The sequence below is a fragment of the Eurosta solidaginis genome, chromosome 2, assembly GCF_040869045.1.
Source record: "Eurosta solidaginis isolate ZX-2024a chromosome 2, ASM4086904v1, whole genome shotgun sequence".
NCBI lineage: Eukaryota > Metazoa > Arthropoda > Insecta > Diptera > Tephritidae > Eurosta > Eurosta solidaginis.
The window spans coordinates 63,937,533-63,963,982 of NC_090320.1; positions in this window are offsets into that span (position 1 = coordinate 63,937,533).

Consider the following 26,450-nt stretch of genomic DNA (forward strand, 5'->3'; position numbering starts at 1 on the left):
AACATCGATAACACTCCCCAAGGCCTTCGGGGAGTGTTCTTATCGCTACAACAACAACAACAACAACAACAACAACGACGACGGAGAGATTTCGTTTGACGACCATGCCCATTTAAAAAAAAATTCAAAGTCTAAGCATAATAAAACAAAAAGTTGAACAGCTTTGCGGTTTACATATAACTTAATTATAAAAATGTTTCACCTCAGTAGTGGGATTGTGTTGCAAAATACGGCAGTTAAAAAAATGTCAAATGCGAGTTGTGGAACTGCTCGGTATTTAGGTAATTTCTCTTGAATACTATTATTGTCATAAATTGAACAAAAAGCGACCAATCCTAACGAAATTAGGTATAAGGATTGTTTTTAAACAGAAATCGTAATAGAAAATTTAGTTAACATTATAGAAAATTGGCGTGGCACCATCCAAATTTAGTAGAAGAAAATTTAAAAGTTTTGCAAGCCGTAAATCAGAAGCCAATACCAAATAGGATAAATATAATAAGAGACGGCACGTCACTCGTTACTTGTAGCCAGGCCCGACGAGAGGGGGTGGGGGTGAGGGAATTCCCCCCGGGCCCGAGGTTTCTCAGGGAGCCGCGACTTAGATGTACTAAGACATTTTATTTAATTCAGGAAAGTCTTTAGTTGTTCCATGTGCACATTTTAAGCCGAGTTTCAAAAGCAACGAATATTGATAATGACTTTTTGCCTGGACCTGAGGAGACAATAAAAACATCAAACAGAAATGCATGTTTGCATGAATCCGAATTCGTAAAGTTTTCGTGGTGACACTGATGAAAGTTCATCTTCAAAAAGTATTCCAACAATACCACAAACTCTGTATCAAAGTCCAGATTATTTAAACGACTTCAATATCGGTACCGTGAATAATGAGTTTTTGCGATCTGAAGAAGTCAAGGAAATAATTCGTCGAGGCCATTAAAAGTGTCCTGTTATTTTTCCACGTGATTGTCATGACGAGGCATTTTCTATCCCGCTGTTAAACAGAATCTTGCCAAATGGAGAGAAAGTGGAGCGTGACTGGTTAGTGTGGAGTACCAGTAGCAATGCTTTTTATTGCCTACCATGTCTTCTGTTAAGCACCAACACTTTAAATTGACCTCAAATTTGTTCTGCGAATATTCGAAATTTCAGGTATGGAAGAAGGTATACGATAAACTGCCATCACATGAAAATACTGAAGATCACATTAAATGTGATATATTTAATGGCGATCTTTACAAAATCTAATTAAAAAGGAGGCTACAATTGATAGACTTATCAATGGCCAGCTAATCCCTGAAACTCAAAAGTGGAAAGACATTTTATATAGAAATTTGGACACTATTTTATTTTTGGGTGAAAGAGGCCTAGCTTTTCAAAGGCGAAAGTATATATCTTGGGGACCGAAACGATGGAAATTTTTTGGGCATCTAAGATTTCATAAGCCAATATGATGCGATACTTAGAGATAATTTGGAGAAAGTTAGGATTTCACAACGACAGCACAAACGTTTACAAGTTCACTATCTTTCCCCAGACATTCAGAATGAATTTATAGAAACTAGTGCAAAGCACGTGAAGGAAACTATATTAGATCAAGGCAAGAAAGCCAAGTATTTTGCTATTATCGTTGATGCTATGCATGATGCTAGTCACGTTGACTACGTTCATTTTGCGCTAACCCCATTTCAATTTGAAAGCAACAAATTTTACAATTCAAGAACGGTTTTTGGCTTTCGTCAATTGTACCAGCAAACTGCTCAGAAAATTGCTGATCTAATTTGCCATAATTGGGTGAAGATTGTCGTGCACAAGGGTACGATAACGGCGCCAATACGAAAGGAGCTTACAACGGAGCACTACGCTACATTCTCGACAAAAACTGGAATGCAGATTACTCGCCTTGTGCAAACCACAGTCTAAATTTGTGTGGTGTTGATGCTGCAGAATGTTGTAAGGCTGCAATTACTTTCTTCGAAGTTGTACAAAAGTGTTTTACTATATGCAGCAGCAGTCCACAACGATGGGACATCCTCAAAAAATGTACCAAGCTCTCTTCATAGTCTTTCAGACAAAAGCAAATTTGACTGCGCAACCATACGGAGATGTTACCGGCATTCTCAAGTACATCAACAAGTTCGAATGTATCTTGCTGTCTTCAATTTGGTTCAAAATACTGACTACCATTAATGAAAGAAACGTGGCCCTCCAAGCTAGAGACGCCACCGTAAATGTTCAGGTCCGACATCTAGATGCCTTATTTGCTGATTTGAAGTTGATCAGGAACCAATGGGAAACAAATTTAAACGAATGCAAAACAGTTGCTATTCAATTGAACATCTCGCCAAAGTTTTCAGACATCCGAAAGAGAAAACCCAAAAGACGTTCTAAAGATAATTTAAATGAGATGATTACGGATGATTCAGAGTCTGATTTAAAAAAAATACATTCCTGGTGATCGTTGATTCGGTAATTACTGGCATTACTGAACGATTTGCAGCTATGAGAAATTTGAGCGAGACGTTTTCTTTTTTGTGGCAATTTGAAGACATGGATGAAACTACGGTTCGAGCGAGGGCAGCAAAATTTGTCGAAAAATAAAAGTCGGATATTTCTTGAAGCGTTGTGGGAAAGTACACAATGTCTCACAACTTAGAATGCGAAATAATTCACTTGAAACACATTTACGAAACAAATTTTGATAAAGGTCTGTCACCATTGGAATTGCTAAAAGCCATCTACATATGTTCAAAATCTGTATACAATTTTCCCCAACATTTGTGTTGCTTTACGTATCTTTTGCACTATACCTGTCACTGTTGCTAGTACAGAACGTTCCTTTAGCGTCCTTTTAAGAATCAAAAATTTTCATAGATCGTGTTTATCTCAAGAGCGAGTTTCAGGACTTGCCACGCTTTGTGTTTAATCTATTTTGCCAAGACAGTTAAATTTTAATATTATTATAAAAAATTTGCAGCGAAAAAAGCAAGAAAAGCCACTCTTTGATATCTGAACCTTCTATATTGAATAATTAAAATTTATAATGATCACTAAATTTATCAGAAATGTATTAAAATATTACCAAATAACTAGAAAAGATTATTTGAAACAATATGTGACTGTTAAAAGATAATTTTATTTCTACGCTACAATAAAATAGTATAAATAGTAAATATTCCTTGTTAATTTTATTTTCAGCTCTTAGTCCAAAAGTCATTTAGTTGATGTGGCAAAAATTTTTTTTTTGATGTAATCCATTAATAATGATTCATGAATGAGACGTCATTAATTCAAATTAATCAAATGTATTAGTGGATTTTTTATAGGGGGCCCGTAAAGTTTTTAGTCCCTTGCCCGGATTTTCTCTCTACGGCCCGGCTTGTAGCCATTTGCTAAATGTTTTCTTCGAGGTAGTCGCTGGTTTTTTTTTGGCGAGATGTGCATAAAATGTCTTCTATACATTTTCGTGGGGTATTTGTGTTTATTTTTCCGACTGTATTTAATTAATTAATTAATTATCTTTCCAAAAATCACAGTTGCATAACGTGCCTACACGGCATGTATAAATGCGAGACAATTAAAAATGTCCCTCTTAGAAAATATTAGCCATCAATTTTTTTAATTTCCAGCGAGTTATTCGCCACTCGTAGTGGACTGGTGGCTCTTATTATATTTATCCTCTTTGCCATTACTACCACTTTGCAATTTTGCAAAATTATGGTTCTTGGAATTATATGCAGATCTAAAGAAATTTCCTTAACCACATTTTTTTTTATGTTGCTTAAATTTTTTGTGTTGGTTTAAAATTGGCAATGTATTTATAGGAATCTTAAGAAATTTTTGATTATTATGCACTTTCTGTTATCGTTTGATTCGCTCAACTGTCGAGTAAATAACTAAAATATTTAGTATAGCAAAACGTTATTTATTAAAAATACTACTATAGTAGTAGTACTTCACAGTTAAATTACTCGCTTACTTCACTTAAAACGTTTCAAAATCAAACTGATTGACTATTCCTCAGGGGTTAGATGGGGTTACAGGAATTGCCCGGTGAATTCAGTACTCAAAGAACAGTACCCACAACTTGCGGAAGAGGAACGCATACTTCCCAGGGAAACGCGAGACACTCTAGCTCAACTTCGTTCTGGATACTGTAACAGACTAAACTCCTACCTATCCAGAATCAACCCCGACCTAAAAAACGTATTCCCTGCTTGCAATGTGTCCCCACATGACACCAACCATCTCTTTAATTGTATTGTGGAACCAACGCCTCTAACACCCCTTTCATTATGGTCCACCCCTGTTGAAACAGCAAGTTTCCTTGGACTCCCGTTAGAGGATATTGATGACAATTTGTGATCGGTCCCACCTATTGGGTGGGGCGAAGCACTGCTACAACAACAACAACAACAACTATTCCTTAGCTTGTGCTGCTTTAATGCAATCCGTTGCCTCGTTTGCGTATTTTTCCGACGGTCTAGACTTTTCATCAAAAAGCCTTCTCGCAGAGTTGCTTATTTATTTTTCGTTTCTGTATCTCATATTGGATTTGGATATAAGCATATATATGTGAGTTTCACATTAGGTAATATGCGCTATTTATTGCTGTGTACATGATTGTGAGGCTGTTTCCTATTTTATCTTCTCGCCTGCTGTTGCTGTTGTACAGCATTTATTATTAGGGGCATAGTGACGTATCGAAACTTATGTTAGTGCAAAGTACGAAAATTTTAAAAATATTGTAAACGGTCCTTTCCGCTCGTTTCAGTTAAGCTCTTCACAAAAATTGCAATGCCAAAGTTGCACAAAAAATGGTAAATATCAAAGGGAATTGGTGAGAACAGTAACTGGCTTCTTACTGAAGACCTTATTTGCATTAATATAAGCAGTACATTTCACCTTTTGTATCACTGAATTTTCGTGACATTTCTCTTTATATGTATCTCTAATATGGATATGCATATGTGATAAGCCACAGCTGGGTATATAATGTTCGGTTTCGCCCGAACTTGGATTTTCTTACTTATTTTTTGTGCAGTTCGCTGTTTTTGCACCCTGTTTTTGTATCCGGGGTAGAATAAATTTGATTGGATAACGGTTGGTTGTAAAAGTATAAAGGAATCGAGATAGATATAGACTTGCATTTATCAAAATCATCAGTATCGAAAAAAAATTGATTAAACCATGTCCGTCCGTCCATCTGTCCAACCGTTAGCACGATAACTTGAGCAAATATTGAGATATCTTCACCAAATTCCGTATGCGGGTTTATGTTGAGCCAGAATAGATTGGTAATGAAAATGAGCGAAAACTGACGATAACCAAGCTCACTTTTACGATATAGAAAATTACGAAAAATGGAAAAAATTAGATGTTCAAAAACGAATACCGCTGAGCTAATGAAATTTGGTAGGTGGATTGGTTTTATGACGCAAGACATAAACTTCGAAAAGTTTTGGAGTGTTGGCGTGGCACCACTTACATTTAGAAGAGGAATATTGGGAAGTTTAACAAGTCGTAAATCAAATGCCGTTAAAGATATTACAATGAAATTTGTCAAAGACACTATCCTTGCCAAATTATATAGACTGGGTTAAGATAATCAAAATCGCTTAAAGACCACGCCCGCATTTTCGTAAGGTCTTATAACGTAGCCTTATAAAACTATTAACCGCACAAAGCAAACAACGACAGCTGGCACAACGCTTGGCATAATCTATCAAGCAGTCGTAGTGGCCAAGCGGTTATGATGTTGCGGTTGCGATAGCGCGGCGCGAGTTCGATTACCGTAAAACTCTAAAAATTTGTAAAACAACTGTTTTATCTTCAATTTTTTTTTAACTCCTATTTTTTGTTCAATTCGATTTTCCATTCCAAATGCACAAGTAATTCTCAAACTTGTAAACTAAGTATAGTTATATGCAGATTCCACCATGAAATAAAAAAGTTTCTCAATAAGAGAAATAAATGAAAAAATGCATATTATACGTTTTTTCCTAAACTTTTGGACTTCAGTAATCATTTTTTTTTTATTAATATTTCCGTACTAATGGCTAAAAATGATTATTAATGAAAAAAAAAAATAAAAATAAATGGGTACCTTTTAAAAAAATTACCTTTCACCAAAGACCAAGCACAAACTGTTCTTGATTTGAGAACACAAGTTAAATCGACCACAAATCGATCTCGAAGCGAGTTAAGAAAAAACGTTCTTAACAGACTTTTGTCAACGAGTGTTCTTAATCTTGAACTTTTTTCGTTCATTTTAGTACGCTTTTTTCTCTGCGTGTAGTGTTCGGTTTCACCCGAACATAAACTTTCCTATTTGTTATAAGATAAAGCTTTAATTCGATATCTTAGAAGATATTTGTATGCAATGCTAAGTTCCTTGCAATGGCATCTTAGTACAAGGTTTTCGAACTATTAAACTTCTGGTTAATATCGTACATATTCTGGCACACTCTCACAAGCTTACAACTTTAGTTATTTCAAAAGACTTAAGCAACAAACGCATTAATCTAAAACCTTTCGTAGAGTCTGCTATTTAACCATACTGTCAATAAATTACAAAGAGTCAATTAATAGTTAGATTTATTTAATACATATAGCAGTCTATTTCAAAGATAATTGATTGAACTGCGGCATGTAGCATGAATTGTCAGTTGCCGTGCGGGGAGCGTGCTGCTGTCACTGCCTCTGATGACCACCACACTTACGCATGCAGGACGTAGATGCCAACAAACCAACAAACGTCACGAACAAATGGTGTGTGCATGAATTCGCAGTTTCAAAGTAACAGCAAATTTTATGTGCGCTGCCCAGGATTTATGTGGCAATTTTAGCCTGCAAATAAATGGCTTTCGCTCGTTTTGTGTTAAACCCATCACGTGCCGACAACGACGTTTTGCCATCATGCAACAAATAAAAGAAAACACACACAAAAATATATAGGAAATATATGTATATGTAACTATTTATATAGTTATATGCGGTAATTTATCTAAATGTTTGTAAGTGGAGCGACACCAGCAAATAAATGCGCATCGTGGTTCAAACAATTTTCACATTGAAAATTAGTGGTAAGAAAATGTGCTTTTAGTTATTTATATGTGAGGATATATGTATATTTGTATTAAAGGGCATTTATATGAATTTATATCACGCCCATATATATCACTGCTGCCACTGCTACAACACTTCACTTATTCAAAGGCTTCGATGTATGTACGTATGTATATATGAAGGCACATATGTATGTGTAAATCAGTTAGCTTTTTCTGACACTGCTGCTCTTTATCAACCCAACAAATGTTGGATAAATCTCCTTTCATTTTGTTTGTTAGCCAATAAATTCATTAAGTGGCATTTAGAACTTTTCACCTTACCATGTTGTTGTTGTTGTGGCTCCTGCTTGTCAAAAGCTATATAGTTGTCGATTAGGTGCCCATATATATAGTAAAACCCCACAATCGGCTGACCGAAAGCACTGACTATTTGACCACACGCCAACAACAGCATTGATAGCCAAGGACCGTTAACCGTTTGCGACCCTTTCGCTGAATGTGTAAGTACTGAATGGGGTTGGTTAGTTGGCTGATTTCTGCAATTTATAGTGACCATTCTGCATGACAAATATACATATGTACATATATATACTTACTAGGGTATTCGATTATATGACTTTTCTTCCAAATACATTCGACTTTTGCGTCGTTCTGGCGCTGGCTTCAGGTTGAAGGACGGCACGTTGAAAGTTTTCCTGTCAAAATGAACGCAAATGGAAACTCAAATTAATTAAAAAGTTGTAAATGACAAATTTTTTAGTACAAAAGAAATATGTATTTTTGTAAATTGAAAACAATTAATTGAAAATAGCATAAATTTATGCAAAATTGAAAGGCTACAAGAAATGAACTGAAGGCGCCAGCGAAACATAAATTTCGGAATTTATTTTGCTTTACTTTGGCATTGCATTTATATTACCTGTGGATAGTGGCGTAGATAGCTTTTTGTGAAGGGGGGATTTAATTTGACAAGTTTTTTTACTTTTAAGTTATTTTTATTGGTTCTTTTTTATATTCATGAGAATCATTTATTATATTGTATAAAGCAAACAAAAAATAGGGATACATTTGTTACTTGGGTGCCTTCAATATGTTAAAAAGTCTTTCAATAAATAAAGAAGAAAATCAAGGTTTTGGGATTTTTTCGATAACTTATCTGTGACTTCATCAGCTGTGATTGCAATGTCATGATGAATAGCCAGGGCAGCCACTCCGTTCAAGCGGTTCTACAATAAAAAATGAGCCAAAAATTAATTTTTAATTTTAGAATACAATTCATAGATCTTAAAACAACTATAAATACTTACATCTTTTGTCGTGTTTCTCCGAATCGTCTTTATCCGTTTCAAATTTGAGAAAGTGCGTTTACGCGGTTGATTTCATTCACTGTAAGTGAATGACCTTTATTTGAAATTGGAATTGCGAATCATTCTACCGATACAATTACCCTAATATTAACACGTTTGTAGTATTGTATATCGGGTTACAACAGCTTCTGCTCTATTACATTTTATAAGAATTTATTGTATGAAAATGATGTAGCTACCGAGTGTTCAGATCAAATAAATTATTTTGAATATGTATACCGTAAACATACATACGTGGCATATCCATTACTCCAAAAGTTTGTGCTAATGCCTTGCGTTTGCGTTCGTGCCGAAAGTGTGTTTGACCAAAAATGAAATTATTCAAGGATGCATCCAGGTTTTGACGAGATTAGCAACAATTTTGGTATCTTTATAGAAAACGATATCACCCGCATTATTCAAGCATCTATTCGATGCTTTTACTTCATCTCCTTTTACAATGGAACGTATATGAATTGAGTCTAGACCCTTTAATCCAAAGCATATTTTGTATACCTCTTAGAACTCGCCTCTCCTAAATAATACAACATAGTAGTTTCTGATTTCCACTTTCAGATGACTTATGAATTTTCACGATCCCTGGGCCACCTAGCGCAAATTTTTTTTTTTTTTTTGTTGCCTTGTCATCGAGTGCTGAAGTACGTTCAAAGTTTCAACAACCTAGCTATTCGGAAAGTTACTCAAAAATCGTTCGCAAAGATCTAAATATCTAATTTTTATCCTAGATATTGCAAGTTTATAGGGCCCGAAGCTACGTTGAATTGTTCACATTTCTAGGTTATCGGAAAGTTCCTTAAAACTCGATAGAAAAATTTGCTAGTGCGGGGGATTTTTTGAGTTTTGCGATTCCTGAGCCACACAGCGAAAATTTGTTTCCTTCGTGTTGCATTGCCATCCGTTTCCGAAGTGTGTTTCAAGTTTCAAGACTCCCCGGGATATTAATCAAATATGGCTTACTAAATTACCCAATTTTGTACTGTAATTCGCGGAAAGACATGAAACGAAACCAATATAAAGGTAGTGAAAAAACCAATCTAGATATACACTATTTTGACTAGTTAATTTTCAACTATACGTGATGAAAGAAGGTCAAATATTATTTACTTTGGAAACAAGTTAGACAAATGCTTTCTGTGCAGCTACCGAAATTATTTCACTTATACAACTTTACTCTTTCTATTTAGTTACTACTTCTAAGCACTTATTTAGTATACGCTATGTAGCAGATTTTCATAGCAATTTGTTTTGCCCATAAATTTGTAGATATACTATAAATATTGCAATTTTGTCTATCCAGACAGGAAGATTTTAACCTCAATTTAGACGTGGTCTATAACTTGATTTGAATGGGTATACATTTAAATATGTACACTAAGGTGGCCCTTAGTTATTGTAAAAAAAGAAACAAAATATTATGCCAATCTTAAAATATTTATACGTTGCGCAAAGAGCTGCTCCTGGGCAATTTCAAATAGAAAAATTACAGCAAAGTACGAAAGTCTATTCCTTGAAAAGCTTTATCGAAAATTATTTAATTTTTATAATTTAAAATAAGCAAAGAAATCATAAAATCATAATCACAAAATCGGTCGCTTCCCTCTACGGAAGTCAGTAACTAGTTATGCAAATTTCTGGTTCAGAGCTAGACCTTAAATACCAAACAAGTACTAGATACATAGTCACCAAATATTCTCTAGTCCGAAATTTTACCAGTTTCGATATGTCACTATCCTGCTACTTAATAAATGTACAACAATAGCAAAGCAAGCAGCCACACATGCATGTAAACCGCAAAGCTTAGAGCGAAGAGAATATTTTACATAAGCAAAGAGCGAAGAAGAAAGAGAAATAGACATATATACATATAATCGCTAAGAGCGAAGATGACATCACTCACACATATACATGTATATAGCTAAATAACCAAATGTGTGATACAGAAATAAGAAATAAATAAACAAGTATTCGAGATGGCTGTTCGCGAAAGGTCTAAACCCAGGATAAATAGGCGAACAAGAAAACTGGCAGTATAAAAATAGCGCAAGCTGTGGACGAATTAATCAGTTTTATTTTAAACATTGTAGAAGTTACCTGGTGATAGACTAAAAATAGTACACTAAAAGAATGACAAGCAAGTTTTGTCTAAGCCAATTAATATCAAACATGCCTCAGTCATTCAGAGACCAGTTTCGCGGAATCCGAAAAATTGCAACGAAACACGACATGGATTTTGTAATAAAATCTGTGGAAGAAGGTATCAGCTAACATATTTCGAATTTATGCCTGGATTAAAATTATCTTAAAATGGGAGTTGATATTTGGTGACGTGTGATAGTGTCAATGGTACTAACATCAATTTAGCATAATTCGCTTGAAAGAATATTTCCACCACATAGGACACCCTGCGGGTTATGGGGGTTTGGAATATACCCGCGGTAAGTATGCCTGTCATTAAAGGCGACTAAAATCCAAATCTTTTTCTGGGTTGTGCTCTGGGCTTGAGACCTTCTACACAAAAAACGCTTTTCACTAAAAAATTTCAACAAGCCACTCTTTTTTTATGATGTCGATCAGTGCAAGCACTTAACGGGCTATATTTTTAGAGACCATGACTGGAGGGCATGAACCTGGAATGTACAAATACTTTTAGGAGAATGCACCGATGCCAAGCTGTTTCGGTTTGTTGATGTCCGTGTCAAGGCGAAAGCCGACCTCACCGTCAGACAGAAAGCACGATGGACGGGGCAATGTAGAAGTTCGAGGGGGCCTTGCGACGTTTACTAGAGTGGCCATATGAACAAACATGACATTCGGAGCTAAGGTGTTTGGTTTGTGGTGGAAAATAAACCGCCACGAGCTGTCATTCACGGCTGTGAACGAGCATCTCACCGGTACCCGCATTAAGACTAAGTTTTTCAATATTTCGTATATATGTGTTGGGGCGAGGACTGGGGCGACTTTAACGCCAGGGTAGGTAAGGAAGAGAGGTCTTTGGCCCTACATTCGCGAAATTTTGGAAAATGTCAGTTTAGAAATCAATCGGAGAATAACTCTTCCCAAAAAGTGCTACTTTGGACTGAGTGGGTAATTAAAAAACAAAGTTCTCTCTAGACTAAATCACGCAGATATGACGATAGTGAAGCGAATTAAAATTCACTAGCTTCGTGGGAAATTATCTGACAAACAAGCTATATATGTATGTATGTATATTATTACTATGTTATTCCTAAAATTTTAAATTAGCAAAGAACAAGTAAAGGTGTCTAATTTCGGGTGTAACGGAACATTATAGACTCAGCGTGAGTTTCAATTGTACATTTTATTTCAGATAAATTACTTTTCTACATAACACGTGGCACCGCCCGTTAAAAAAAATGTCTCCCCATTTCCTCTTACAATACAACTTGATAAGTGTAATATCATTGATTCAATACTGTTTTTTGCTAAGTTATAGCTTATTATTTTCGTCTACGACCCTTTTAAAAATCTTTTATATAAAAGTGGGTGTGGTCTTTAACTGATCTCGCTCATTTTTTCTAGAAATATTTCCTGCTATAGGGAAAATTGTTGTACCCAATTTTATTACGATCCGTTAATTTTTCTTCGAGTTATAGCTCCCGAAACATAGAAAGTTGCTTAGTCATAAAAGGGGCGGGGTCACGCCCATTTTTTTAAATTTGAAGTTTTTCCTATTTACTGTTATAAATCGACTTGGGAAATGAAATACCGTTAATATAAAGCTATTTTTTGCAAAGATATAGCTTATCTTATTCGTCCACGACACTTTTAAAAATCTTTTATATAAAAGTGGGCGTGGTCCTTACCGATTTCGTTAATTTTTCTTCAAAGCATTCCTTATAGTAAAGGCAACCTCCCTGCCGAATTTTATTACGATAGCTTTAACGATTTTTTATTAATAATATTTGTAAAATTTATTTTATCACAAGTGGGCGGTGACACGCCCATTTAAAAAATTTTTATCAAGAGACTCAGTATCAGTCCACATGCCAAATTTCAACATTCTAGGTGTATTATTTACTAAATTATCAGGTTTTTTGTATTTTCCAAAATTTTATATAAATAAAAAGTGGGCGTGGTTATCATCCGATTTCGCTCATTTTCAATACTAATCTATTCTGGGTCCAGATAAGCTAGTGTACTAAATTTGGTGAAGATATCTCTATATTTACTCAAGTTATTGTGCTAACGGACGGAAGGACGGACATGGCTCAATCAAATTTTTTTTCGATATTGATATTTTGATTTATGGAAGTCTATATCTATCTCGATTCCTTTATACCTGTACAACCAACCGTCATCCAATCAAAGTTAATATACTCTGTGTGCAAAGCACGCTGAGTATAAAAATTGAAAAAAGAAATATATTGTTGCGAATGTTAGCAACAATTTGCTGTTAGTAAATAATCACAACAACAAAAACGGCAATACTTATGTACAAGGCAACGAAGAGATATCTCACAACATACAGATAGTCATCAGCCGAAGTAGTTACGCACACATACACACGCATATGGCTATAAGAAAAGCATAAACTACAAATATACATAACTGGTAACCAAGCATGAGATACAATTGTTCTCGGACAGATTTTCGCGAAATGACTAAACATAAGGAGAAATGGGTGAACGACAAAAACCGACAGTATATAAGCAGCGCAAGCTGAGGAATCAGTAATAAGTTTGATTTAAACACGCTTTTGTGAAGTGCGTGATATTGAAGTATAATTGTACTACACCCAAAGTAGACTAAATAAAGACCATATTGCAATACTGAATATTGGAGTTATTTATTCGACAGTTCAGCGAAACGAACGTTAGCAGAAAGTGCAAAATAATCTGAGTTCCCCAGAATTCGTTAAAATATAATCAAAATCGTGCTATGTGCCGCCAACTGAGATTCATTGGAAAATCTTAAGCATAGACCGAAATACAAAATTCAGCTGTTGAGGTCTTATGTTATTGTAACGATATATACACTTCTCGAAGGTTTTAGGGAGTTTTATCGATGTAGTTGGCCATTTGTCGGATATAGATCCGGTAAGTTCCGGTAACAAGCTCCATTAAAATATAAGCCCGATCATCTTGGAAACGGTTTAATATGGCCACATTGAACCATCTAAGCCATAGCGCTTCTACACCCCCTTGTAGGATCGCCAGAGTCTCGCCTGTGAAAGGAACAGGATTCGCCACGGGTAGGTGAGATTGATAAATGGGCTGGAGAAGCTATAATATATATATTGCGCTGGCAGCCCCTTGAAAGGATTGCACTACAGAACCCTTGAATCCCATTAAAACATTATCTTACATAGTTGCTAAACCAACACGCATTTTTGTTTTAATACAACAACAAGTAACTGAAAAATATGTACATACTATCCTCATGAAACTAGGGGCCGGGGTCGGAGCGTCATGGAAGGTTCAGTTTGGTAATTTTTAATCGTACCGGATCTATATCTGGTGAAGGACCAGCAACAACTCAATCCATGTCATGACATATTTCGATCAACCGGGACCAATTACATACGACATAATATAACATAAATAAATTCATTGCACAATAAAATAATTCTAAACTTTAGAATCTAAAGCATTACATACAGATGTACATACATACATATGTACATACATGCATGAGTAATTCGTTAAGCATGAAAAATTCGAAGTACGAAAAAATGCGCACAGCCACAAATGCCTCATTATGCATAGTTGTCATTACATTTACGGCTGAATGAGTTTTGTTGCTATGCTTAACTAATTCTTAATGATTTAATGCAAAAATTTATGTAGCACATTAAAACAGACAAATGTTTCGGAAGACAACACATAAAAGAAGAATGACATAAATAAACTGTGGTGTTTCACAAAAGATGTATGAACATAGAGATCAGGGTGTTAAAGTAAATATACAACCCTTCAGATTTAAAATAACATTATTTAAACGGTCTAAAAGGGATAAGTGTGTGAATGTTTTCTCTTTTTTTAAGTACGCGTAGAACTGTGAGTATACACATATAGTAATACCAAGGATCAAAAAATCTTGCCGACAGCTGTGAAAAAACATGACATTTTCGAGCGCAGCAATATAAGTAAGAAAAACAATTGGAGGAACATAAGCTCAGAATTATAGTTGCATTCAAAAAATTAAGAGCATGAAATATTGGCAGATTGCGGAAGCAGTCATATTTTTAGTTAACGTCCCGGCGCACAAAATCAAGGAGAATTAAACTGAAAGTTTCAAATATGCAAACTCATTTCTATATCAGAAATATAGCTGAATTCGAAATTAGGCTCATCTCAAAACTCTAACAGCTGAATTCAGTAAGCCGCCTCTAGTCACTATTAGAAACATTTTGGGATGAAAATCAGGCCTCGTATCATAACGACAACTATGCACCTGTCACAACATTTCTAAAAATTATAATACAGCAGTTCACGATTAGGTTTCCGTTGATTACCCAGAAACCTGAGCATCCCAACAGACATCTGATTGAAGAGGCCTCTCCTCCTAGGGGCTTAAGAAATTATCTCCGCAAGCATTATGAGGAAATACAGCACCTGAGAACACAGCCATGTGAAGAACAAAACTTAAAACAGGTCCTCAGTGATATATAAAAACACGCGTCGGACCTCCATGCCAGGAACTGCACGGCGAACCCAGTTCTAAAAGATAAATACCTTGTACTCGCAAAAGGCGAAAGCACTCTCACTAGGGAGACGGGCGTTTTTCTAGCTCAACTTCGATCGGGATACTATAACAGGTTAACCTCTTACATTGCATCGTTGCACAGGAAATTTTTAATGCATGACATTCAGAGCGCAAACACAACAAAATAAACACAAATGCAACTGTCAGAAACTTTGCAGAGTGAAATGCAAAAAATCCATTGCTTTTGAAATGCATTGTACAAAGCATCGCTGCGAACAGCTGATATTCTCTGCAGCAACACTTTCGGTTAGATAGCCAGTGAGTTACATAAAATGTACCCGCCTTTCTATTCTACATGTATATTTCCGTACTTCAACTGTACTGTTAGCTGTCTATCTATTTTGACAACCTCAAATTGTGTGTTTTCGTGGCTGAGTATGATAATTTTCCGCTTGGTTTCAATAAGGATAAAGCGAAATAATCTCCCTTCTCTATCCGCTTTTTTTTTCACCTCATGTTCCTTGATATTATCACTCAATAAATCTACAGATACATATATTACTTACGACGTATTCCTGCCTGATGACGCAACAACTTAAAGTTGATGACATAACGGTACCTACTGTCGCACGCCCAAAACTTCCGGGTGTGACATTGGAACGCAGTCTCTGCTTCAGCAACACGCATCCGTTATGCTGACAGCACTAGGAGAAGAGACAAAGATACAATGCTGGAGACGTATAAAGCAGGGGTATGCGCTCCATAGTAGAATTGTTCTATTTTTGGAGGCCTATGGTATAAAGGAAACGACCTGCCGATATTTGGATCCCGCTTTGTACAACAACTGCTGCAGAAAGTTGCACGCCTGCCCTAACTTTGCACCTGTCCTTATTTTTTTGTAACTTACTGTATGCACATAGTTTCAAAAAATTCACTTCTCATTGAAAAAAAAAATTTTTTGTATTTTCTTAAGTAAACACGAGCACCAAAACCTAACGCAACCAGACTACCAAAGTTCACACATAATTTGCTGTTGACGCGCACAATGACGTGGATTGTATGAAACGCAGCCAACTTATAAAGTGTAAACACATAAAATTAATGCAATATGCATTATGCCGGACTAAATTAATAAATGCCTAGGTTTGCCGCCATCCTCATCACAATCAGTGCAACATCACTGGGGCACGACTCATCGGTGTATGTATGTGTTAACATTTAAATGTACGCCGCAAATGTACTCTCGCATACTTGAGTGTGTAATGCGCTTAATTTTGATTGCAGTAATGTAAAAACATACGAATATGTAGACATGTACAATTATCCTTGATTTGGTTGCCCTTAACGATTCAATCAAAATGCTACGCATGCGCAGACACATTCAACGTTTTATTACTCTTTTAACCATTTCATTGTCACAGTCTGGCACTGTTGTTGCTTTTACTTTCATTTCACTTAATCTTACCGCCTTTTTATACATCATTGAAATCAGCGTGTCGGTAATTTACTATTATCCACTTTATTGTTCTGAATATAAATTTACCTCTTTTTGCTTTAAACTTGTAGTTGCTTATATCAACAAACAAAACCTCCGAAGGCAGCGCATATTAAAGGATAACATGGTAACATTCAAGGCAAATCAAACAAGGTCACTGAAATATTTTGATTTGTTGGAGATCTTACTCTAATGGTCGGGTTTTCAGTGCGAGTTTAAACTTGAGTTAAAGTTGACTAAAGTCAGTTTGTTGGATAACATAAAATTTTCCTGCTCATCTCAGCTTAAGTGGCCGAAGTGGCAGGGTTAAACTCTAGTCAACTTTGACTGTAGTTTAAACTAACACTGCAAAACCGGGCATAAGGCTTAAAAATATCTTGCGGCCTGCAAGTGGGCTTAAAAAATTTTAAGCAAGTGCATGGACCTTTAATTATTTGTTAAAATCTTAAAAGGTATTAACAAATACTAGCCGGACCCGTGCGTATCTTGCGCAACAAATATAAAAGTCTCATATCAAATATCAACAGAAATCAGTTGTTCTGCCAATCAATCATCGATCAGTAAAAACTTACATGCGCTTGCGCTGCCATATGGCGAATGTTAGCAACTGCCGGTAATGCAGTGTTAGTTCTAATCAAATATTCACAATATGTAGTGCCGTATTACAAATAGATTTCTTTTTATGCTCACAATCGCTTATTTTTAACTGCCGGTAATGCAGTGTTAGTTCTAATCAAATATTCACAATATGTAGTGCCGTATTACAAATAGATTTCTTTTTATGCTCACAATCGCTTATTTTTAACTGCCGGTAATGCAGTGTTAGTTCTAATCAAATATTCACAATATGTAGTGCCATATTACAAATAAATTTCTTTTTATGCTCACAATCGCTTATTTTTAACAAATTGTTTTAATAAAATATAAACAAAAGCACTACGACCAATAATCCGCAAAGCTCGCTAATAGTACGAATCTCCATTTTTACAACCAAAAATTTATTTATAGATTTGGATTACAGGCGGTAAGCGACCAGTATGGACGGTTTTTCTCCACCCGCCAGCGGTGTTCATAGCCAACTTGACTTTAAAGTAATTTTATTTAAATTTTGCTCAATGATCCCTACTATGTTGGTCAAAAGGGGTGCTTAAATGCACATACTCAAAGAATCTAGGGGTAAAGTATTGTTCCCGCTGAAGTCGAGCGAGCACCAGAAAAATCAAGTAGATTTTTTAACATGGAACACTGTCCATGACTGGTATACTCCACTAATTCCTCCAGGCATATTTTTGTGGTTACAACAACTCGAAATTGTCTACGCTGACTATTGATCCTACAAACAGAATAGCGGGGAAGGTACAACAGAACATCAGCACACTTGTCAAAGAGCATAAGTAGCAGAAATAATATCCATTCACTAGCCCTAAAGCCCTGAAAAGTCAAGCTCTGGCGCCTCGCAGAGGCATTTGCCGTTATACTTCGATTGGCCCGATACACTAGCCAATTTATCCCTGCTCCTAACAAGTATATAGATTTACAATATCCTACTCTTGCAGAAGAAGAAAGCACACCACCAAGGGAGACACGAATCACCCTGGCTCTGGATACTGTGACAGAATAAACTCTTAATTGTCCAGAATCAACTCTGACACATATATGTAATGTATGTATGTCCTGCATACGATGTGTCCCCACATGACACCAACCGTCTCTTCAATTGTAATGTGGAACCTACGCCTCTATCAATCTTCCTATGATCCGCCCCTTTTAACTTCCAATTTCCTTGAACTACCGACTTTGATGACAATTTGTGAGTATCGATACGTTATTAATGTTCATTATATTTAAAACTTTTTATATTTCCAAAGAAATTTAGTGTTACGGGTCACTTACCGCAAAATTCTTACAGTAAAAAGAGACCTCTTACTTTTTTTAATATTGTAACGAATTTTGGGGATTTCTCATTACTATGCACCATCTGCTAACGTTCGAATCGCTGAACTGTCGAATAAATAACTCCAATATTCAGTATTACAAAAGGGTCTTTATTTAGACTACTTTGGGAGAAGAACTTCACAATTATACTTCACTAATAGCGTGTTTAAATCAAAACTGATTATTTATTCCTCAGCTTGCGATGCTTTTATACTCTCTGTTGCTTCGTTCGCATATTTCTCCTAAGGTCTAGATTTTTCATGAACATGCCATGTGGAACAGTAGTATCTCATACTTGGTTATTTAGCTATATGCGTGTATATATGTGAGTAACAACTTCTGATCTGAGCTGATGACTACATATGTGTATGCGAGATAATCTCTTCACTTCGAGCTGCTGGTTATGTGTGTGGAACATCCTTCGTTGCCTTATACATAAGTGTGGCTGCTTGCTTTTTTGTGTTGTTGTGATTATTTACTAACATCGTAGTGATGCTAATATTAGTCACAATATATTTTGATAAAATCTGCATTTAGGGTGGCTCATAAACTGTTTTTCCCTTTATATTTTGAAAAAAAAAAAAAAAATTAAAAGTGGTCGTGATCGCAAACGGATTTTATTAAATTTCAATACCAAGAACAACCTCCATGCCAAAATGAAATCTGATATCTTCAACCTCTCTTGATTCGCGTCTTGCAAAACTTTTAAATTTTCTTCTTCTAAATGTGGGCGGTGCCACTCCCCTTGTCCAAAATGTATCCAAATTTCTTTTTCTCGTCCTAAAGTTAACCGACGTATCAAGTTTCATCACTTTATCGGTCTTTGGTAATACTTTATCGCATTTTTTCCATTTTTCGAATTGATTTATTTTAAGTGGGCGAGGTCGCCAACAGATTTTGTTGATTTTAATAAGATGTAAGGACAATGTCCATGCCAAATTTTAAGACGACATCTTCAACGGGTTTTGATTTAAGGCTTGAAAAACATTTAAATTTTCTTGTTCTGAATGTTGGCAGTTCGACGCCCATTTTCCAAAATTTTTCCAAATTTCTGTTTCTTGGTATAAAGTCAATTCACAAACCAAACTTCGTTATTTTAATATTAAGCAGAGGCTTATTGCATTGTTTTCCATCCGAAATTTTCGGTATCAAAAAAGTGGGCGTGGTTAATGTTCTATGACGTCCATTTTTAACACCAATCTATTCTGGGAGCAGCTAGCCAACAAGTTATCCTGTTAACGCACAGACAAGTTATCCTGTTAACGGACAGACAGACGGACATGGCTCAATCAAAACTTTTTTCGATGCTGATGATTTTGGTATGTATTAGGAAATCTGTATATATCTCGCTTCCCTTAAGACATTACGCACTACCCTTATCCAATCAAAGTTATTGCTGTGTTCAAGTACACGTTGGGTATAAAAACAGTCAACTGTAAAAAAAAACCTAACGATATAAAAACTGTCTCTGCGCTAAATCATCTCAGCAAAAAGTCAATCTCGTTCGATCCACTCCAAAATACTATTATTTTTAGTTATATCAGCCATATCTTTATCTAAACAGTTCAAAGTAACAAATATATTTTAAAATCGACTTATTTGGTTTATGAAATAAATAGTAAATGTTACCAGGTTCCAAATTAGTTGGAGTTTTACTGCCGGTAATGATGATGCAAAGTTTAAATTTTCCTTCTTCCTCCTACGCGTTTCAATGCTTCCGCAGCTTTTTCAGGGAGTCAGGGTTTTATTTCAAGGTTCCCCTAGATTTCTTGGGATTTTTTTGAACCCCAAAACGTCAATTTTAATATACTGAGTTGCAGGTTAATTATATTTTCTTTGCAAAGTACCCTGAGTACCCTGAAAATATTTCTATATTTTTCATGTTGGAGTAATCTCAAAATACTCCCGTTAGCGAACCACCATCGGCCGACCATTGCTCGTGTTTTATGGCCGAGACGTAATGACGTTTTTCATAAAGATGCGTTCAACGCATTCTAATGCGTGCCAGTAACATCACCACAATCACGCAAGATGTTGCATTTGTAAATATGGAGAAACATCAGACTAGACAATTGAAGTTTATATATATAATTGCACTTGCAAAATCAAATGTCAAATTCTTCTTCTTATGCTTTGCTAGCAAAAAAAGTTGGAAGACTTTCATGTCAGATGGCACTAGTGTCGCTCGATCTGCCGTTCTCCATAATAATACGTGCAATCTACTCACAATGTAAAAAACTAATATGAATTGTTATAAATTTTCTTTTTCATTTTGTGTGATTTCTCCTCGAGGTTTGGTTTTAAAAGTACTCGTCTGTAGCTATTCGAAGCAGTATAGTTTTCAGATTAGTTTCGCAAGTAATCTCCTATCTGTACTCCGTAGAGTAATGTTGCAGGGGCAGTTTAGAGAGTACTGACCGGCAGGTACTTCACAGAGCGGTTTTTCTAAAGTACTTTGTCATATTATCTTTGTTGGTGTTCCAAGCAGTACTACTCTGAATGTTTTTTTGAAAGTACTCTTACGTAGGTATTCTATGGAGCACTCACGCACAAAGCTAGGGCAGGAGTAGGTGATCCCCTCATAGAATATCGCAATGTTAATCGGACCATATTTTTTGTAGTTTTGGAGCACTCCTGTACTCCTTAGGACTATTTCTTATACCATTTATATAGTTCTCGCGTTTTTGTAGGATATGCGTTCGCAATATACCGTAACACCAATGCTATGTATATATTTTAAATTAAGACCAAATGTCAACAGCACACAACTGAAAAACAAAAGCTCCACCCTAGAAGCGGTTGTTAATGTTTATAAATTATTTAACGTTCTCATGCAGGCTTCATCACTTTATTTTATTCCCAACCACCAAATATCCTTTGCGCCATTGTGTGACCTGCTTCGAAATTAAATTTGTTTTATATCTAAGTTGCCGTGGTCTTTAACCGATCCCGTCCATTTTTACCAGAAATATTTTCTGCTAAAAGGAAAATATATGTACACAATTTCATTACGATGTGCTAATTTTTCTTCGAGTTGTGGCTAACGAAACATATCAAACGCTGAGTCATAACAGGGGCGGTGCCACACCCATTTTCAAAAATTTTATTGTTTTCCAATTTAATGTTATAATTCAATTTAGAAAGTAAAATTCTATTGATACAAAGCTCTTTTTCGCTAAGACATAGCTTATTATTTTCGTCTACGACCCTTTTAAAAATCGTTTATATAAAAGCGGGCGTGGCCTTTAACCGATCTCGTCCATTTTTTCTAGAAATATTTCCCGCTATAGGGAAAATTTGCGTACCCAATTTTATTACGATCCGTTAATTTTTCATCGAGTTATATCTCCCGAAACATAGATTATTGCTTTGTCATAAAGGGGGAGGTGCCACGCCCATTTTTTTAGGGTTGAATATTTTCCTATTTATTGTTATAAATCCACTTGGGAAATGAAATACCATTGATATAAAGCAATTTTTTGCAAAGATAGAGCTTATTTTATTCGTCCACGACCCTTTTAAAAATCTTTTATATAAAAGTGATTGCGTTTATTTTTCTTCAAATTATTCCCTATAGTAAAGGAAACCTCTCTGCCGAATTTTGTTACGATAGGTTTAACGACTTTTGATTTATGATTAGTAATATTTGTAAAATTGATTTTATCCCATTTTAAATTTTTTTTCACAATTTTATCAAGTCTCAATATCAGTCCACACGTCAAATTTCAACATTCTAGGCATATTAATTACTAAATAAACAGGTTTTTTGTGTTTTCCAAAATGTTATATATATATAAAGTGAGCGTGGTTATCATCCGATTTCGCCCATTTTCAATACCAATCTATTCTGGGTCCAGATAAGCTCTTGTACCAAATTTGGTGAAGATATCTCAATATTTACTCAAGTTAACGTGTTAACGGACAGACGGACGGACGGACGGACATTGCTCAATCATATTTTTTTCGATACTGATAATTTTGATATATGGAATTCTATATCTATCTCGATTCCTTTATACCTGTACAACTAACCGTTATCCAATCAAAGTTAATATACTCTGTGTGCAAAGCACGATGAGTATAAAAATAATATATGAAAGAAGGGGTAGACAATAGATAAGAATATAATACGAATAGTATTTCTTAGTTAGATGGTCACAAGGAAGATAGCATAACTATTGCGGAAGTTCATGGCAAGTGACTTGGCGCTGACAACAAGTAGAAATCAACAATGCTTGCACTTTTTGTGACGTATTTTACGAATTATTTACAAATGTGGCAGGAAATCAAGTTTAAAATTGTTTAGAAGGATTTGTATTTTGTATTGGTATTTGTATCTATGCATATATGTAGATTTACCTACAAATAGGTCATAAATTATCCGTAGTTTGCGATTGGGATAGAAGCTTTCGTTTGAGGCGTATAAAAAGAGATCACTTCATAATGAAACAATTTCCTACATTCTTTTTCCCTCCATGTTTTTTTACCGTAAATTTATGTATTTCAGCAAATTTTTTGGAAAGAGCCAAACTCGATATATGTAAGATTAAGAGTAATAGTGATAGTTAGACTTTAATAAGAGCGAGCGGGAAGTGTAAGAGGAAACGCGAAATGATTTACGGAAGAGTGAATTAGCCGATTAAGGTAAACTAGAAAATGCAGGGGGGAGAGGAAATATGTGACGGAGATTATTAGGCAGGGAAGAAAAGTGTGGATAGATATAGAAAATCAAAACAATGTCTTTCGGGTTTGGTAATACGACTGGGAGTTTTCCATGTTTGTCAAAACGTTTTCAGGGTTAGCCAGAGCTATTTAATATAAAGTTCTGATAAGCCAAACTTTTTTTCCACCAGGAAAATCTATAAGCTCTGATTTGTTCAAGCATGATATCTGTAAATCCTCAGCCGCTATATATTTTCACATCAGCCACCTCTTTCTGTGCAATGAGCCTGCCTCAACGCTTGGTTTACATAGACAAATGTTGGGCCTTGGTATCGTACACCGTCAATCCCGAGTTTTCGTATTACAAGCTTCGTAGACACTCATCCGCAGGTTCATGATATTGTTCCAGATCGTCAATCATATCATTGACGTTGTTGGCAAAGTATTAAAACGATGATACTCTGAAAATCCCGCCATTAAGTGTCGTTGACTAAAACTTTTCCATTTCCTCTTAAGAAAAGGAAACAAACCCTACCACAAAAGAAAATACAGACCGCAACCGTTACTTCATATTTCAGATAAGTTAAGAAGCAACACTTAAGTTTATTAGGCGAGTATGGTCAAGTGCGACTCCATTTTGTAATATTAACTTCATTTGGTTTATTGCAACATTGTTTTTTAGTTACTAAATTTTTAACCGCCCTCCTGAGTTGTGATTTTTTCAATGATTTCGTTGAGCTACGACCTTTTTAGCATAATGCCTGAGATACGTCCTTGATGTTGCTTCAGCCGAAATTTGAACCCAGGATGCTTGGTGTGAAAGGCGAAGCACGTACCACCACACGACAGCGGCTTTCCGTTGCTATCTGGGAATCTACACTAATAAGTTGAATCTAAATAACAATAATTTAAAAAAAAAAGATATTCTGATGTTTCTTCGGCTGGGACTAGGAACCTAGGACATTTGCTATTACGCAATATAACGAGCAATAGCGTTGACTTCAATATTAGTTTTTGATATCACTACGAAAAGTGTAATACTGTACAATTACACCAAACTATTTCGCATTGCACTGTTTTGGTGTAAAAATTGTAAGTACACCAAAATCAGTTTTGAAATAACTCCGAAAAATGTAAACACTGCACTTAATGAATCCAGATCAAACCTAGCCTTACAACGGCACTTTATTTGTGTGTAGGTTGAACTGATCGGTTCGTGAAGACCTCGCATAGACTTAATGAATCCAGACCAAACCTAGCCTTACAACGGCCACTCGACGATAGCAAACAATACAATGATTTCGAGCTTCATATGCGATGGCACTTAGATTTTACTAAACAAATTTTTTCATATGATAGCTGACATGCTTTTCTGTTTTAGAACTCGTATTGCACACAGCACTAGCATAATCCAAGACGTGTTATAAGGTATGATCCTCAGGAATTGCAATTCGAAACTAGCTTCAAGTACTACTTTCACGCACCATTAGTTCCATATTCCACTGCCAATATATGAAACGCTGTTTAAAGAGCATTACTTGCATTTAAAAAGAGTTGTATAGCAATAAGTACCGAGATATCATTTTATTTGTTACGCACAAAGTAACTAAATCACCAGGTCATTAGCATTTGAAAGCAAATTTAAAATGAATTTGTTTTCAGGGTTGTGTTGGCTTTTGTTAGATTATCTTGCAAAGTACATACGTAATTAAGTACAAAAAAAAATTTATTATCGGCATAAATTAGATGCAATCATCAATCTACAATTGTATATGGATACATCCTGCCAGTTTCGACATAAGTAAATGCTTCAATCAAATAGACACACACACATACATATACAGACAGCTCACTATTTTGCAAACGGCAAAAATTTACATACATATAATCGGCAACACTTTCAGCTGCTCCTTTCACGGGCTACGTAACACACAAATGAAGGGGTTCCATGCATATAACAAATTTTCTATTTTTGAACCCCTTCTATTTTACGCGCACTTCTTTTTATTTGCGTATTCACCTTGTTTCGACTCTCGAAAGCGAGTAACTGTTTTTTTTTTGTTTCTCTATGTAATTTATGTCCTTGTTTCGGTATATGTATACGTCTTTTCAAAAGCTGGTTCATTTTGCATATACAAGACTTTATTTATGTGTTTTGTTTGTATGTGTGTATGTTCAGTAGTATGTATTTGTGCGCATATTTTATTCAGCTTTTATTACCCAAGCCAAATGAATTATTTGTAGTCGTATTTTTTCCTGCGCATCGTGTTAAGTGCCCCAAAGGTAAGTATGTACATTAGGGTGGGTCGATTTGTATGGACGAAAGTTAACCGATATCGCGCCATCGATTTTTCGATAGGATTTGGGCTCAGGGAAAAAAGTTCCACTACGCATACCTAAGAAAATAATTTTCGAGCCTGCGAAATTTCATTTTTTTGACTTTTTTCGACTTTGATTTTTAAAGTTTTTTTCATGACCTACTAAAAAAATGTTCATATGTATACCCTGTCCGACCCAAAAATGTCCGCTAAAAACGTTGTCGATAACAGCTTTTTGAAAAAAAAACAGAGTATACATGAAAATGTTACAATCAAATGAAAAATTGTTTAGTAGGTCATGAAAAAAAACCTTAAAAACCAAAGTCGAAAAAAAGTCAAAGAAATGAAATGTCGCAGGCTCGAAAATAATTTTTTTTGGGTATACGTAGTGGAACTTTTTTTTCCGGAGCCCAAATCCTATCGAAAAATCGATGGCGCGATATCGGTTAATAAATCGACTCAGTCTAATGTACATACATAGATACTTGTAATGGGCGTACGGAAGGTAGGTTCAAGTAGGCAGGGTTGTGCCAAATGAATATTTTGCATATGTGCGTAGCCTCCGAGGTGTTTTGGAAGCGTTTTCCGCCTACCACTCCGAATGACTTGGGTTCAAGTACCGGGCAAAGCAACATCAAAAATTCAGAAACACATTTTTTCTAAAGGGTCGCCTCTCGGCGGATGTTTGGCAATGACTACTAGTGAATTTCTGCCACGAAAAGCTTTTCAGTGAAAACTCATCTGCCGTCCGGAGTCGACATAGAGGTGTAGGTCCCATCCCGCCAATATGTAGGCAAAAAATAAAATGGAGCAGGATGCAATTGGAAGAAAAGTTCGGCGCAAATCTTTTCGGAGATAAACCACGCTATTTTTGAATTTATTTAATGTGGAATGTAACTTCCAACATAAAGAAATGTATAAAAGGGGCAGAGAA